The sequence below is a fragment of the Anabrus simplex genome, chromosome 3 (genome assembly GCF_040414725.1).
Source record: "Anabrus simplex isolate iqAnaSimp1 chromosome 3, ASM4041472v1, whole genome shotgun sequence".
In the NCBI taxonomy this organism is placed as follows: Eukaryota; Metazoa; Arthropoda; class Insecta; order Orthoptera; family Tettigoniidae; genus Anabrus; species Anabrus simplex.
In genome coordinates this window covers 432,866,291-432,881,515 of record NC_090267.1, presented here as the reverse complement: position 1 = coordinate 432,881,515, position 15,225 = coordinate 432,866,291, and positions in this window count along the sequence as shown.

Here is a 15,225-nt window from a genome sequence, read left to right as displayed (position 1 = left end):
TGTTGTATGTAAATGATGATGTGTAATAAGACGAACACAAACACCCAGGCCCCGTGTTGCAGGAATTAACCAGACAAAGTTAAAATCGTCGACGTGGTCGGAAATCGACCCAGGACTCTCCGAAGTGAAGGCCATTACGCTGACCAATCAACCAAGGAGCTGAACGGGCACCAATATATGAATAATGTTATCAACACCGCATTATATTGATAGCTGCCGCTTAACCCTTTCAGGTCTAGTGATGCTATACCACGTTATTTCTAAAATTTTAGTCCATGCATTATTCTTAATGAAGCCATATAACATCTTGGTCAATTATCTTTTGTAGTTATGATGATGATGCTTGTTGTTTTTAAGGGGCCTAACATCGAAGGTCATCGGCCCCTAATGGAACGTGATAGACGACATGATACATGATATTTAAAATTTTAAAAATGTATCCACTGACAAGAGTTAAAAATATGGTGATGAAAAAATGAGTATGAGATTAAAACAGCAGTGGATCTAATTCGCAATGCCTTATTTTCTAATAAAATAAGAGAAAATACAGGGAGAAAAGGAATAAGGCATTGCCTGGTAGCGCAAATATGTAATTTACATTAGACGTTAAAATAACACATTAAAATACGCAACACACAAATTAAAAGAAGTCAATGGGATAAAAGCGCAATTGAAACAAATATACGAGGACAAAGGACATCACTAGACACGATAAAACAGATCACTATCCCTCATAAAGCGGATGACGAGCTCTGCTGACTGCTCTTCATCTCGCTTTTTGTAGTTAGGAGACAGCTGGTAGCACTGAAGTAGCTCAACAAGTGAGCAGACCAAACATTACAATACACCTTGTGGGTCCGCCAAGAGAATGTAGGCTATACACTAACGAAAGAAAACTCTGTTTTTGGTCCTAAATTTAATTGCAAAGTTTGCATTCGGGAGATTATGAGTTCGAAGCCCACTGTCAGCAGCCCTCATGATAGTTTTTCGTGGTTTCCCATTTTCACACCAGGCAAATGTGACATTAAATAAGTACCCTACCAAGTGCTGAACTGAACTTGGTCAAGGTGAAAAAGTAACTAAAATTAGTGTTAATTATAGTGCAGTAAAATCGTACAAGGATTAGTATGAACTAAAGAGAACAATTCAGTAAAATGTGTACGAACCATTACCTTCTTCTTACAACTCACATCATGTATTGGGAACATGTATGTATATGTACTCCTTAGCCCCCTTTCCCCGCTTATATCCTGCTGCCAACCTCAGTTGAAGAGCTAATGCAGATGAAATGAATGATGGCGAATGAAAGTGGGTAAGGAGGTGGAAGGAGTCGACTGTGGCCAATGAATAGGAACTGACCCAGCATATGTCTGGAAATGAAAATGAAAAACCACAGAAAACCATTCTCAGGAGAGCCGACGATGTGATTCGAACCCAATCGTCTCCCGAATGCAACGCTCGGCTCCATAGCCGTGGTGGGTTAACACGCGTGTCCATTCTGCTCGGTATTTCTAGGTAACATGAATCCAATAAAAGTTATATGGTTAACAGTTTATTAAAATACCCCAGATTTCTTTAGGACTATAAATGATCCAGTATAACCTGTCTCATTAACATTTTATTTATAGTGGTGGTGGTGGTGGTGGTTTTAAGATTTTAAGCAAGACTCGGACCTATGGGAGTAACGGAGTCCCACTCCCATTTGACAGGCGAGGGACTCCTTGGAAATAACTTAGTGAACGAAATGGAATTCAACGGGGAGCTATCAATATTAATGGGGCTTATGGAAGAAAGAAAGTAGAACTGGCTGAGTCAGCAAAGAGGATGCATTTGGATGTGCTAGGAGTAAGTGATATTCGGGTACGGGGAGATAACGAGGAAGAGATAGGAGATTATAAAATGTACTTGACGGGTGTTAGAAAGGGAAGGGCGGAGTCTGGGGTAGGGCTCTTTATCAGGAATACCACTGCACGCAACATAGTTCCTGTTAGGTACGTAAATGAGCGAATGATGTGGGTAGATTTGTCATTTGGAGGAATTAGGACTAGGATTGTCTCCGTGTATTCATCATATGAGGGTGCAGATGAGGATGAAGTTGACAAGTTTTATGAAGCATTGAGTGACATAGTGGTCAAGGTCAACAGCAAGGATAGAATAGTGCTAATGGGCGATTTCAATGCGAGAGTTGGGAATAGAACTGAAGGATACGAAAGGGTGATTGGTAAATGTGGGGAATATATGGAAGCTAATGGGAATGGGCAGCGTTTGCTGAACTTATGTGCTAGTATGGGTTTAGCAGTTACGAATACATTCTTCAAGCATAAGGCTATTCACCGCTCCACATGGGAGGCTAGGGGTACCAGATCCATAATAGACTATATCTTAACAGACTTCGAATTCAGGAAATCTGTTAGGAATGTACGAGTTTTCCGGGGGTTTTTCGATTATACAGATCACTATCTGATCTGTAGTGAACTAAGTCTCTCTAGGCCTAGGGTAGAGAAAGTGAAATCTGTCTGCAAACGAATAAGGGTAGAAAATCTCCAGGACGAGGAAATTAGACAGAAGTACATGGTTATGCTTAGTGAGAAGTTTCGAACATTAGACAGTAAGCAGGTTCAGGATATAGAAAGTGAATGGGTGGCATACAGGGATGCTGTAGTAGAAACAGCAAGGGAATGCCTAGGAACAACTGTGTGTAAAGATGGGAAAAGGCGAACATCTTGGTGGAATGATGAAGTGAGAGGAGCAAGTAAACGTAAAAACGAGGCTTATCAGAGATGGCTCCAAACAAGGGCCGAGGCAGACAGTTTTTGTACGTAGATGAAGGAAACAGAGCGAAACAAATAGTTGTTGAATCCAAAAAGAAGTCATGGGAAGATTTTGGTATTAACCTGGAAAGGCTAGGTCAAGCAGCAGGGAAACCTTTCTGGACAGTAATAAAGAATCTTAGGAAGGGAGGGAAAAAGGAAATGAACAGTGTTTTGAACGATTCAGGTGAACTCATAATAGATCCCAGGGAATCACTGGAGAGGTGAAAAGAATATTTTGAACATCTCCTCAGTGTAAAAGGAAATCATCCTGGTGGTGTTCCAACAGCCAAGCTCATGCGGAGGAGGAAAATTATGTTGGTGAAATTACGCTTGAGGAAGTGAAAAGGATGGTAAATAAACTCCATTGTCATAAACCAGCAGGAATAGATGAAATTAGACCTGAAATGGTGAAGTATAGTGGGAAGGCAGGGATGAAATGGCTACATAGAGTAGTAAAATAAGCATGGAGTGTTGGTAAGGTACCTTCAGATTGCACAAAAGCAGTAATTGCACCTATCTATAAGCAAGGGAACAGGAAGGATTGCAACAACTATCGAGGTATCTCATTGATTAGTATACCAGACAAAGTATTCACTGGCATCTTGGAAGGGAGGATGCGATCAGTCGTTGAGAGGAAGTTGGATGAAAACCAGTGTGGTTTCAGACCACAGTGAGGCTGCCAGGATCAGATTTTTAGTATGCGCCAGATAATTGAAAAATGCTACGAGAGGAATAGGCAGCTGTGTTTATGTTTCGTAGATCTAGAGAAAGCATATGACAGGGTACCGAGGGAAAAGATGTTCGCTAAACTGGGGGACTATGGAATTAAAGGTAGATTATTAAAATCAATCAAAGGCATTTATGTTGACAATTGGGTTTCAGTAAGAATTGATGGTAGAATGAGTTCTTGGTTCAGGGTACTTACAGGGGATAGACAAGGCTGTAATCTTTCACCTTTGCTGTATGTAGTTTACATGGATCATCTGCTGAAAGGTATAAAATGGCAAGGAGGAATTCAGTTAGGTGGAAATGTAGTAAGCAGTCTGGCGTATGCTGACGACTTGGTCTTAATGGCAGATTGTGCCGAAAGCCTGCAGTCTAATATCTTGGAACTTGAAAATAGGTGCAATGAGTATGGTATGAAAATTAGCCTCTCGAAGACTAAATTGATGTCAGTAGGTAAGAAATTCAACAGAATTGAATGTCAGATTGGTGATACAAAGCTAGAACAGGTCGATAGCTTCAAGTATTTAAGTTGTGTGTTCTCCCAGGATGGTAATATAGTAAGTGAGATTGAGTCAAGGTGTCGTAAAGCTAATGCAGTGAGCTCGCAGTTGCTATCAACAGTGTTCTGTAAGAAGGAAGTCAGCTCCCACACGAAACTATCTTTACATCGGTCTGTTTTCAGACCAACTTTGCTTTACGGGAGCGAAAGCTGGGTGGACTCAGGATATCTTATTCATAAATTAGAAGTAACAGACATGAAAGTAGCAAGAATGATTGCTGGTACAAACAGGTGGGAACAACGGCAGGAGGTTACTCGGAATGAGGAGATAAAGGCTAATTTAGGAATGAACTTGATGGATGAAGATGTACGCATATACAGGCTTCGGTGGTGTGGTCATGTGAGGCGAATGGAGGACGATAGGTCACCTAGGAGAATAATGGACTCTGTTATGGAGGGTAAAAGAAGTAGATGTAGGCCAAGACGACGATGGTTAGACTCGGTTTCTAACGATTTAAAGATAATAGGTATAGAACTAAATGAGGCCACAACACTAGTTGCAAATCGAGGATTGTGGCGACGTTTAGTAAATTCACAGAGGCTTACAGACTGAACGCTGAACGGCATAACAGTCTATAATGAGAATGTATGTATGTATTGCGCTCTGGTGGGGGTGTGATAGGCGTCATTCAATTGTAATTAATTATTGAGGAATATATATTTCAGTTCAGAAGCAAGAATATCTTACTTTACATATTGTAAGTGCAGGCCAGGCCGAGATGGTATTGTGCAACCTCCCACAGACTGCTGTCTCCACTAAGATTAAGAAATACGATGGCCAGCAGAATTAACATTCTCAGAAATGATGACGAAGGGGAAAGGGAGAGGCGAGAGTTGTTGACAAGTTAGTGGAAAGATTCATCGCCGCGAGCGAAATTTGCAGTGGCAACCCAGCAAGAGCCGTGTGCAAAATTCCTAGAAAAGATGTCAAGGGAGCTCCAAGTTACTAGCAGGAGCTGAGCGCACGGTTGGCACTTGAAGAAAAAAAAATATGAAACTTCTCTGTCCCGCGCTAGCTTGGACCAATCGTAAAATTCATAGACCAGTAGCAGGTACGACAACTTCGTATTGTAAGAAGCACTAGCATCATTAACTCCACGGATTAAATTTACAGAGGGAGGTGAGTTATAAATTTGAGATAAGGTAAAATTTAGAAGCCTAACCATATAATAAAAGTTATTAAAAATTATTGATTGAGGGAGATTGACTGGAGAAATTCTGAGAATTCATGGACGCTATTCGTTGATTGGATGCAGGCAAGAGACGCTACAAAAGAGCGCGAAATAACAGCCTGGGATACAGGAGCTAAATTCACGATTATATCAATTACCAGCGAACGATATTATTTGAGACTAGGCATAGAGGCTAATATAAAATAATTACATCAGTGGATCCCAAGTTTAAGCCACTGGTTGGGCCGCAAATAGTGGTATGAGGATATTGGAACTACGTGCCCTAAGATGACCTCCCGTGAACTCGGAGGAGAGGGGAGACGAATATAAATATAGGGTCCTGGAGACGGCCTTACCTTACTTCTGATAATGTGTTCGAGCTGTTACCACGCCAGGGGTGTGTAACTTACTTTTAAATATTTTCCGTGCTGTTACTACGCCAGGGAGCATGTGTGTATTTACTCGTGGAGTAGAGTTCGAAGTGTTAGAAACCTAGCACAGTGATTCGTGACGTGTAGTAGTTCATATTACAGTCTTGAACAGTCTACTAGCAAGAAGAGTTCCAATATTTACCGAACTCATTAAATTAAAACCTACGGATAGGTGTGTGAGATTCTACAAAAAGAAATTAGGAAGTACGGGACGTGAGAACGATCACGGGTGTTCGACGTATTTCACCCAGTAAACAGTCAATCATCAACTGATACCTGGTCAGCTGCGCGAACGTGTGACGGGAAATCGAGTGCGCGCCCGGGCCGTTTTAAAGGGGGTCCCGAGGTATCCCATGTTCCCAGTGTCCGGGAAAGGAACGAAGAATGTATATTTGCATTAAGTGGACTAGATAAAAGGTCAGAAATGTAAAGTTTCAGTTCAATATTACTGTGTGTAAAATTGTTAAAATGTTAACATTTTAAAACTTGAAATTTAATATGTGTAAATCTGAAAAGTGCATTGAATTACCTCTTCAAGCTGGCTTGAAAACCAGTAGAATGCAATGCTAAACTGGACGGGGCCTGTGCTCCACGTCCGGTTTAGCAAACTACAGGCTGAGATGAGTACCCATTAATATATATTTGTAGATTGCTATCGTTAGCGGGAGGAAATCATATTCTTTCATTATGGTAACTTGATTGTGAAACGAACCGTTTCCGGCTCGTATATATTCAGAGATAGATAGACAAAGGGACAAATTAATATGTACATAATTAGATCAAGCACTCATCATAAATTTGATTATTTAATAGAGTAGAGTAGAGTGGATTTGTTTATTCAAGTGCTTGAATTGTTTGCAATTATATGGAGCACGTTTCACTTAAAGATAAGATTAATATTCATTCTAGAAGTGCTCAACTGTGGTTTTCAGTTATCGGAAACTTTATAGATATTAAGACGTGTTGTAAGATTTTCCGGAAGTAGAGGGTTGCCAAGTGACTTTAATGGTTGTGGGACGGAATTAAGTCCATTGAATTGTCTGTAAATATCGGTGATTATTTGTGCTGCGAAGTTTCGCCACTGGACAGAAATAATAATAATCAGTAGAAGTGTCGGAGTAATCAATTAATATGGGTAATATGCAAATGCGTGTTTAATAATAATTCTTTGCGAATAAAGGCACGGGTCTAAGTTGATGGGATGATTGCAAGTTAAAGTAATTTCAATGTCGAGATAACATATGGCGTGGAAGACTTTAATTCAGGCAGTAAATTTGATTTTAACCTTAATTGTTGATTTAACGTTTTTTTGGACTCCAGAATAATCATAAATAATTTTATACAAACGATAGAGGCACTTTAATAAGATTGTCACGCTATGTTGGAAGCCCAGAGTGATTTGAGCCAAAATTTGAGGTTGGAAGTTGTGTGGGACATAAATCCGGCACGAGATGAAAGTGAATTGTACTGATGTTGATGAAGAAATAGATGGATCTTAAGGCCGACATTTAGGTCGTATGCCGAGACCGGTGTTATGAGTGGCAGAATAGAGTCCACGCACCGAGGGTTAATTAATTAGATGTTTTGAAGAGTTCCAGTGCAAAAAATGGACTTCAAAACGACAATGGAAGGAATAATTTAGCACTTGCAGAGATTGGATGTATTTGCCCAACTACGAGGTGCCATGGAATTTGAGATTTGTCTTGGGAGGATATGGTGTTCCCATAAATTAACGACAGTACGAAAATAAGGTTGCGGGTTCGAATACCGTTATTTTGTCCCAACCGATATGAAATAGGATCTTGGTGGTTCATATTTGGAAGTTAACATATGTGACTCTGTTCTAAAGATTGAAATTAAAATATACATTTTCGAAATAATAATAATAATAATAATAATAATAATAATAATAATAATAATAGTAATATTCCAAGTAAATTATGTCTTAATTGATTAAGTGCCAAACTAGACCGGAATTGTAAAAGGGGTTATGCTTTAAACCTAATAATAGTGGACTGCCGTGCAACAAGCGAAATTAATTAATTAATAATAATAATAATAATAATAATAATAATAATAATAATAATAATAATAATAATAATAATAATAATAATAATTTGAAGCGGCAGAAGATGAAGAATTTTATTTTTTATATTTCTGAACATAATAATAATGGTGGGAGTTGAAATGAAAATATTGAAATTTTCAAACTACTATAAAATAATATTTGAAGAATCAGAAGAAGAAGAAGAACCTACTTTTTATTTCAGATGATAATAATAAGAGTGAAAAGTTGAAATATTAGAGCGAGGATGATTACGGCTTACGAAAATCATGATCTCCACTATTAATGATAATGTTAATATTATTAATAATAATAATAATAACATATTTTTAAATTATTATTTCGGATGATGATGATGAACGATACTAGGGAAGAAGCTGGCAAAATGGCGTAATAATGCTAAGTTTTTGTAAATAATAAGTTAATATTTGTTATATGAAGACAAATCCCTACATCTGGACCATTAAGTTAGAGTCTCTTTGTCGTTTCCTTCAGTTAACGATCAGCATATCTTGGTTAGGAACCCGGAGAGAGTTTGTAGTGTCCCGGGTTGGTCTCATCTCAAATAAAATTGGAGGCGATGACATGGGTCATGTGATCGCGCCCACTTGGCCAACAGGTAATTGGTCCATGACCATCAATGGTCATTGTGTTAACGAGGGTAAATCTGATACCTTCAGATATCAACGGTTCTACCACCCAAATGGATGGGTGGTCAAAAGTGTCAAATATTGTGTAAAAAATTTCAGGAATAATTTGCTAATACCGGCAAATTAAGGATCAAGAGATTTTGGTTTGTGTAAAAAATCATTTTGTTTTACATTAATAAAATGCTCCTTTAGCATTTGCAAGGAAACAGTTCCAGGTTCTTGTTCTTGTAGAATAGTAAACCCTTGGTGACCGTTTAAATATCCGTCCCCATTCCTAAGACGGAGACTTCATAATTTCCCTTTGATCTGATTTTTAATATATTTTGTGTGTTTTATAATGAGCCTTAAAGTTAATGATTAGAGTGTCCTGTTCGACACTGTAGTACTGATTGGATGGCGCCCATACATTTAGTTTGAAATCTTATATCTCTATACTACATTTTATTGTTTATTAGTTGCGATAGATTCGGACCGTAACACTCACTGGGATAAATGCTGGTTGGGACTCAGGCTTTGAGGGGGTACTGTATGTATGTATGTATGTATGTATGTATGTATGTATGTATGTATGTATGTATGTATGTATGTATGTATGTATGTATGTATGTATGTATGGTGGTTTTAAGAGAAAGTACAACTAGGTAACCATCCTCTAACATTTTATCATAAATATCCCAATGTTACTGGTTTTAAGTCCAACTAACAACTTTTATGCCTTTCAAAAACGCAGAGGTGCCGGAATTGTATCCCTCGTCAATTCTTTTACGTACTAGTAAATCTACCGAAACGAGGCTGGCGTATTTCAGCACCTTCAGACACCATCAGACTGAGCAAAGGTCGAACCCACCAATTTTAGCTCAGAAATTCATCACACCTGAGTTTCGTTTAGTAATTTTCTATGGTTAATTATTATTATTATTATTATTATTATTATTATTATTATTATTATTATTATTATTATTATTTATTACGCCATAAACGTTGCGGTCGTGCCTCCAACGCAGCCTGTCTGTTGTAATTTACGTAAATATGTATTAATGGCTTGGGTGGGAGGTGGGGTGATCAGAAACTTTATCGTCACAAAATTTGTAACGGAAGTGTAACCTAGCAACCGTGCAGGCTGTGAAGTAAAGTACGAATAGATGGTCAGGCAATGTTACCTAGCAACCGTCGATGCATGGCCATGACAGAGAGACATGCAAGTCTCCGAAGGGAAATTTGACACCATTTTTTTCCCCTGTTAGTTCAACGTCGCGCTAACACTTTCAAGGTTGTTAACAGCGCAAAGATGGGAAGGTAGAGGCCGAGGCCTTAATTAAACAGCCCCAGCATTTGCTTGATAAGAATAATTTCTATTTCTAGCCGAGTGCAGCCCTTGGAAGGCAGACCCTCCGATGCAGGTAGGCGGCATCTGCCATGTGTAGGTAACTGCGTATTATTGTGGTGGAGGATAGGCCTAGTATTATGTGCGGTGTGTGAATTGCAGGGATGTTGGGGACGGCACAAACACCCAGCCCCCGGGCCATTGGAATTAACGAATGAAGGTTAAAATTCCCCACCCGGCTGGGAATAGAACCCGGGACCCTCTGAATAGAAGGCCAGTACGCTTACCATTCAGCCAACGAGTCGGACCTTTGCTCGATGAAAGTGGGGGGACTATCGAAAGCTAACTTCAGGGGTGCCGATGGTGGGATTTGAATCCACCATCTCTCGAATGCAAACTCTCAGGTATGCCACCTAATTCGCATAGCCAGCTCGCTCAGTCTATATCCTGACTACCTTCACTTGCTACCGGAAAACAGAATCACTCGACAGCACAATTCGTTACTCCAGTCCTGCTACTGACAAGGCCGCATAACGCGTGTATTACGATATTCTTGGTTTAATACTAAAATGAATTCTCTTTCAGCATAAAATACAGTGAATTGCTGCAACAAAAAAAAGTAGGATGAGAGGTTCTTTTTTGTTCTCCAAGCGTAGGTTTAGTGCGCACCTTGCCTAGGAAAATATTTCATCCATTAAGAGATTACAGTCAATGTTGTGCTGTTTACAAAGAACTTCAATATCAAAGATCAGCCTGCCTTTGACATCTCACAACAAATATTAATCATGGACGCGTGAGAGTGCTGCCGTGTGGGATCATCTTGTGAATTTTAAAACGCTCCCTCTCTTTCTGGTATGTGACGTCATGAAAGGATTTATCTAGTCTGTCCCAGAAGAGGAAAGAGAAGCTATATATAATTGGTAGGCTGAGTCAGGGGTGAACACTATCTCCCGTTGTCCTGGCAACTAACGTTCCAGTCATTGTTATTTTAAGAAATACGAATTCATAATGTAGCCTATATTCGTTTCTGTTGTACGAGCAGTGACTTTAATTGTTGTTAAAGGGAATGTGCATTATATTGCACCAATTTCTAGAAACATTTGTAATTACATGAATAGGCCTATAGAATGTTTTTAAAATAACCGGAAATTCTCAATACGTTGACCGCCAAGTGTAAACTGTGTGAACTCGCCCCATGGGTCATTTTTAAGAATTACCAGTTATCGTTCTTCATTCGCAGGTCGGCTCAGTCTGATAGTATTTGAAGGTGCTCAAATACGCCTGCTTCGTGTCGATAGGTTTACTTGCACGTAAAAGACCACCCGAGGGACAAAATGTCGGTACCTTGGCCTCTCCGAAAACCGTAAGAGTAGTTAATTGGACGTAAAACCGATAACATTGTTATTACATGTTTATACCGAGCGGTACAGCTGCCCTTATTCACTCAGTTTTATGCAACCCGCAGATTATAGCCTAACACGAAAACATTGACCTAGGCTACTCTGGTCTTATTACGCGTTCTATAATTCGTTTATTCGTGTCAACGAAATCAGCATTAACGATAAAATACCGAATGATTGTAAAGAATCGTAAACATTCTGTATCACAGAAAGTTCACGTGCAAAGAATATGATGGCTGAATGACTAGAAGTCGTGTTGATATAACGCTAGCAAACGAAAGCTAGTGATACCGGAGCGTGCTCGAAGTTAGAGGAGGAAAGCGGTGCTCGTTAGACGGAGGTTCGAGTCCGACATAGGACATTTTTTTAATTTCGTAGCGAGTCGCGTTGTTGAAGACAAATCTAAATCATGATCAATTCTCATGTTGCAGGTGCTTTGTTATGTTCATTTATAAGTAGCTCTTAAAAGAGCTGAAAATGAAATGGCGTATGGCTTTTAGTGCCGGGAGTGCCCGAGGACAAGTTCGGCTCGCCAGATGCAAGTCTTTGGATTTGACGCCCATAGGCGACCTGGGCGTCATAATGAGGATGAAATGATGATGAAGACGACACGTACACCCAGCCCTCGTGCCAACGAAATTAACCAATTATGGTTAAAATTCCCAGCTCTGCCGGGAATCGAACCCGAGACGCCTGTTACCAAAGGCCAGCACGCTAACCATTTAGCCATGGAACCGGATGTAAAAGAGCTATTTGCAGTATAATAAGCTACTATCGACAGCGGTGCAATGGGCTTGGGTATGGCCTTTCGATTAATGAAGGAAAAGTTCAAAATGACCACCACGTTAGTTAATGCATATCTGAGTACGGTAGAGGTGAGTCATTCTAGCTTGCTGCAGCGTATGTGGTGGAACCTGCCTGCACTTTGCAGATTACTATGTGCTGTTTCACGTGCCTTACGTATGAAGTACAGTCGTTCTTCGAGTCGAGCGTGCACAGTTGTTAAGTTGAATGTGTTTTTCACAATGCTGACAATAAGTGCAGTGCGTTTCATTCCTTGTAGCTGTTTAAAGGGGAAAAGTGTCTTTTGAGATTTGAAGTTAAACCTTAACTACGAATGCCTTAAAAGTAGATAAACCGAGCTCCATAGCTGCAGTCGCTTAAGTGCGGCCAGTGTCCAGTAATCGGGAGATAGTGGGTTCGAGCCCCACTGTCGGCAGCCCTGAATAAGGTTTTCCGTGGTTTCCCATTTTCATACCAGGCAAATGCCGGGGTTGTACCTTAATTAAGGCCACCGCCGCTTCCTTCCACTTCCTAGGCCTTTCCTATCCCATTGTCGCCATAAGACCTCTTTGTGTCAGTGCGACGTAAAGCAAATAGCAAAAGAGTATATAACAATGAAAAGTCCATAGCTAGAATCGAACTTTGAATCCGTCGGAGAAATCACATACCTGCTGCGATTAGTACCATGCAGCCACTCCAGGCGACGAAGACTAGGTCTCGTATCTCTATACTAATGGAATAATCTACGCTATCACTTCGAAACTGATCTTGTATGTTACAAGTTCTGAACTCCAATGTGCAGACAGGTTTACCTTGATGCAAACACCACATCGTGCTAAAGAATCATGTCTCTCTTAAACCCAGATAGTTGCAACCATTCCCTACGAATGGAGTGTGTACCTATTCCTTTCTTTCTTAATCTGCTTACCCTCTAGGGTTGGTTTTTCCCTCGGACTCAGCGAGGGATCCCACCTCTACCACCTCAAGGCAGTGTCCTGGAGCTTCAGACTCTGGGTCTGGGGATACAGCTGGGGAGGATGACCCGCACCTCGCCCAAGCGGCCTCACCTGCTGTGCTGAACAGGGGCCTTGTGGAGGGGGGGGGGGTTGGAAAGGATAGACAAGGAAGAGGGGAGGAAGCGGCCGTGGATTTAAGTTAGGTACCATCCCGGCGTTTGCCTGGAGGAGAAGTGGGAAACCACGGAAAACCACTTCCGGGATGGCTGAGGTGGGAATCGAACCCCCGTTTACTCAGTTGACCTTCCGAGGCTGAGTGCACCCCGTTCCAGCCCTCATAGCACTTTTCGAATTTCGTGGCAGAGTTTGGAATCGAACGCGGGCCTCCGGGGGTGGCAGCTAACTACACTAACCACTACACCACAGAGGCGGACTACTGCACTGTTACCTAGTTTTGTGCTTTGATTCTCCTCTTCGTTACACCCGGTCACGACACATTACCGTAATATAATTACATGGTAAAAGGACGTTGATACATGATTTCAAGGCGTCATGTTTCGGGAACGGATGATATAACATTTCGCAAGGGGTCCGAATCATGTGCAAAATGTGCTCACTGAACATTAGAACCATACAGTACGCCTGCAAGGGAATAGCACCCCTATAACCATACGCACGTTAGTTGGGCTGCAGCAAACGATACTGGAAGGGGCTGCAGAATCACACTACGTATCTGGTACCCATATCTCCCCATGTATAACGGCTAATTCCATACTCCGCCTGCTGCTATTTATTGTTATAGTATTTTTCAGTCTGTCTCGTGGCACAGGCCAGAACAAACTGTAGCTTCCACCGAACTTTGTCAATCATTTATGGCTGTGACAGTATGAAAGCTGTTGTAGAATGAGTGGTACTGTGTAATGCCATTCGTAGCACAAATGGTGTGTCTGATGGACAGTTGTGCTGCAATAGCACCACTCGGCTAATTGAGGAAAGCGATGACGAATTACAGTATTTCACTCCTATTTATGTCTTGTACGTCCCATGTATGGCACCACCGTCGATTTTGCGCTTTCCTTACAACCGCATAACCTTTAGGCGCTCCACACTCGGAGCTACTCACTACAAACGTAACCGATCTGTGACTGGTCGCGTTAACTTATTAGTAACAGATTGGTGACTCTACTCTACACACAACGCTACTGTATAGTGACGGATTTCTCACCAGTCACAAAGGTTGGTGCGCGTTCGTTGCTACAGTTTCTGATGTAGCAAACATTGACTCAAGTGAGAAGAAGATATGGTTGTGTTCGATTATATCGGAAGAAGATATTGGAGAAGGTACTGGGTTCGCCCATATCTTGAGAAAAACATCCACTGCAGATTGTTTATAGCAGCAAAGGAGCTAGAACAAACTGATGCAAAATTCATTGCCTTTCATCACATGACCAAACGCATTTACATGGACTTAGTGCAGGCAAATATAGTAGAGACAATACGCGACACTTACGGATTTAGCCTTCTTAAAATGGGAGACAATTCGACGGTGGCGCTCCTAGTGACATGACCTGAAAAGTTGCCCTAAATTCAAATATCAATGGAAATGCATATACGAAAATGGATAAATAAATTACGTCTAGAAATAAAGTATTATTGAGATATTAACTTTGAAGTTACTAAAGCAATTCTGAATAAATGAATGAAGAATTATTTAAAAGGCTATTATTTAAAGACTGAAATTAGACATATAAGCAAGATGTGAAATGGACTGCTGTGAAATGGATTGATCCTTGATTTATGCATTACTTCATTTGCTTTAGCATTCCTGCCTGAACTTTTACGGTTAGATTTGTCTTTTTTTCTCATTTAAAAAACATTGTATCATCACATTAAGACACTTGTCAATAAAAATTTCGGCACATTCCTTACAGACATGATGCAATGAATTAACATTTTAAAGCTGGACAATTTTCCTCTTAACATGAAGCCTTCTAACAGACAGAAAATCTATAAAATGCCGGCTTTAATCTGAGAAGAGGGATAAAAGAAAGAAAAGTATGAAAATGTTGTCGATAGTGATGCTTTGAGGAATACACTGACTGACAGAGCAAATGCAACACCAAGAAGGAGTGGTCAGAACTTTATGCCAATTGCAGGGTAGACTGACGTCACTGAGGTATGCTCATGATGTGAAATGCGCCGCTGTGCTGCGCACGTAGCGAACGATAAATGGGACACGGCGTTGGCGAATGGCCCACTTCGTACCGTGATTTCTCAGCCGACAGTCATTGTAGAACGTGTTGTCGTGTGCCACAGGACACGTGTATAGCTAAGAATGCCAGGCCG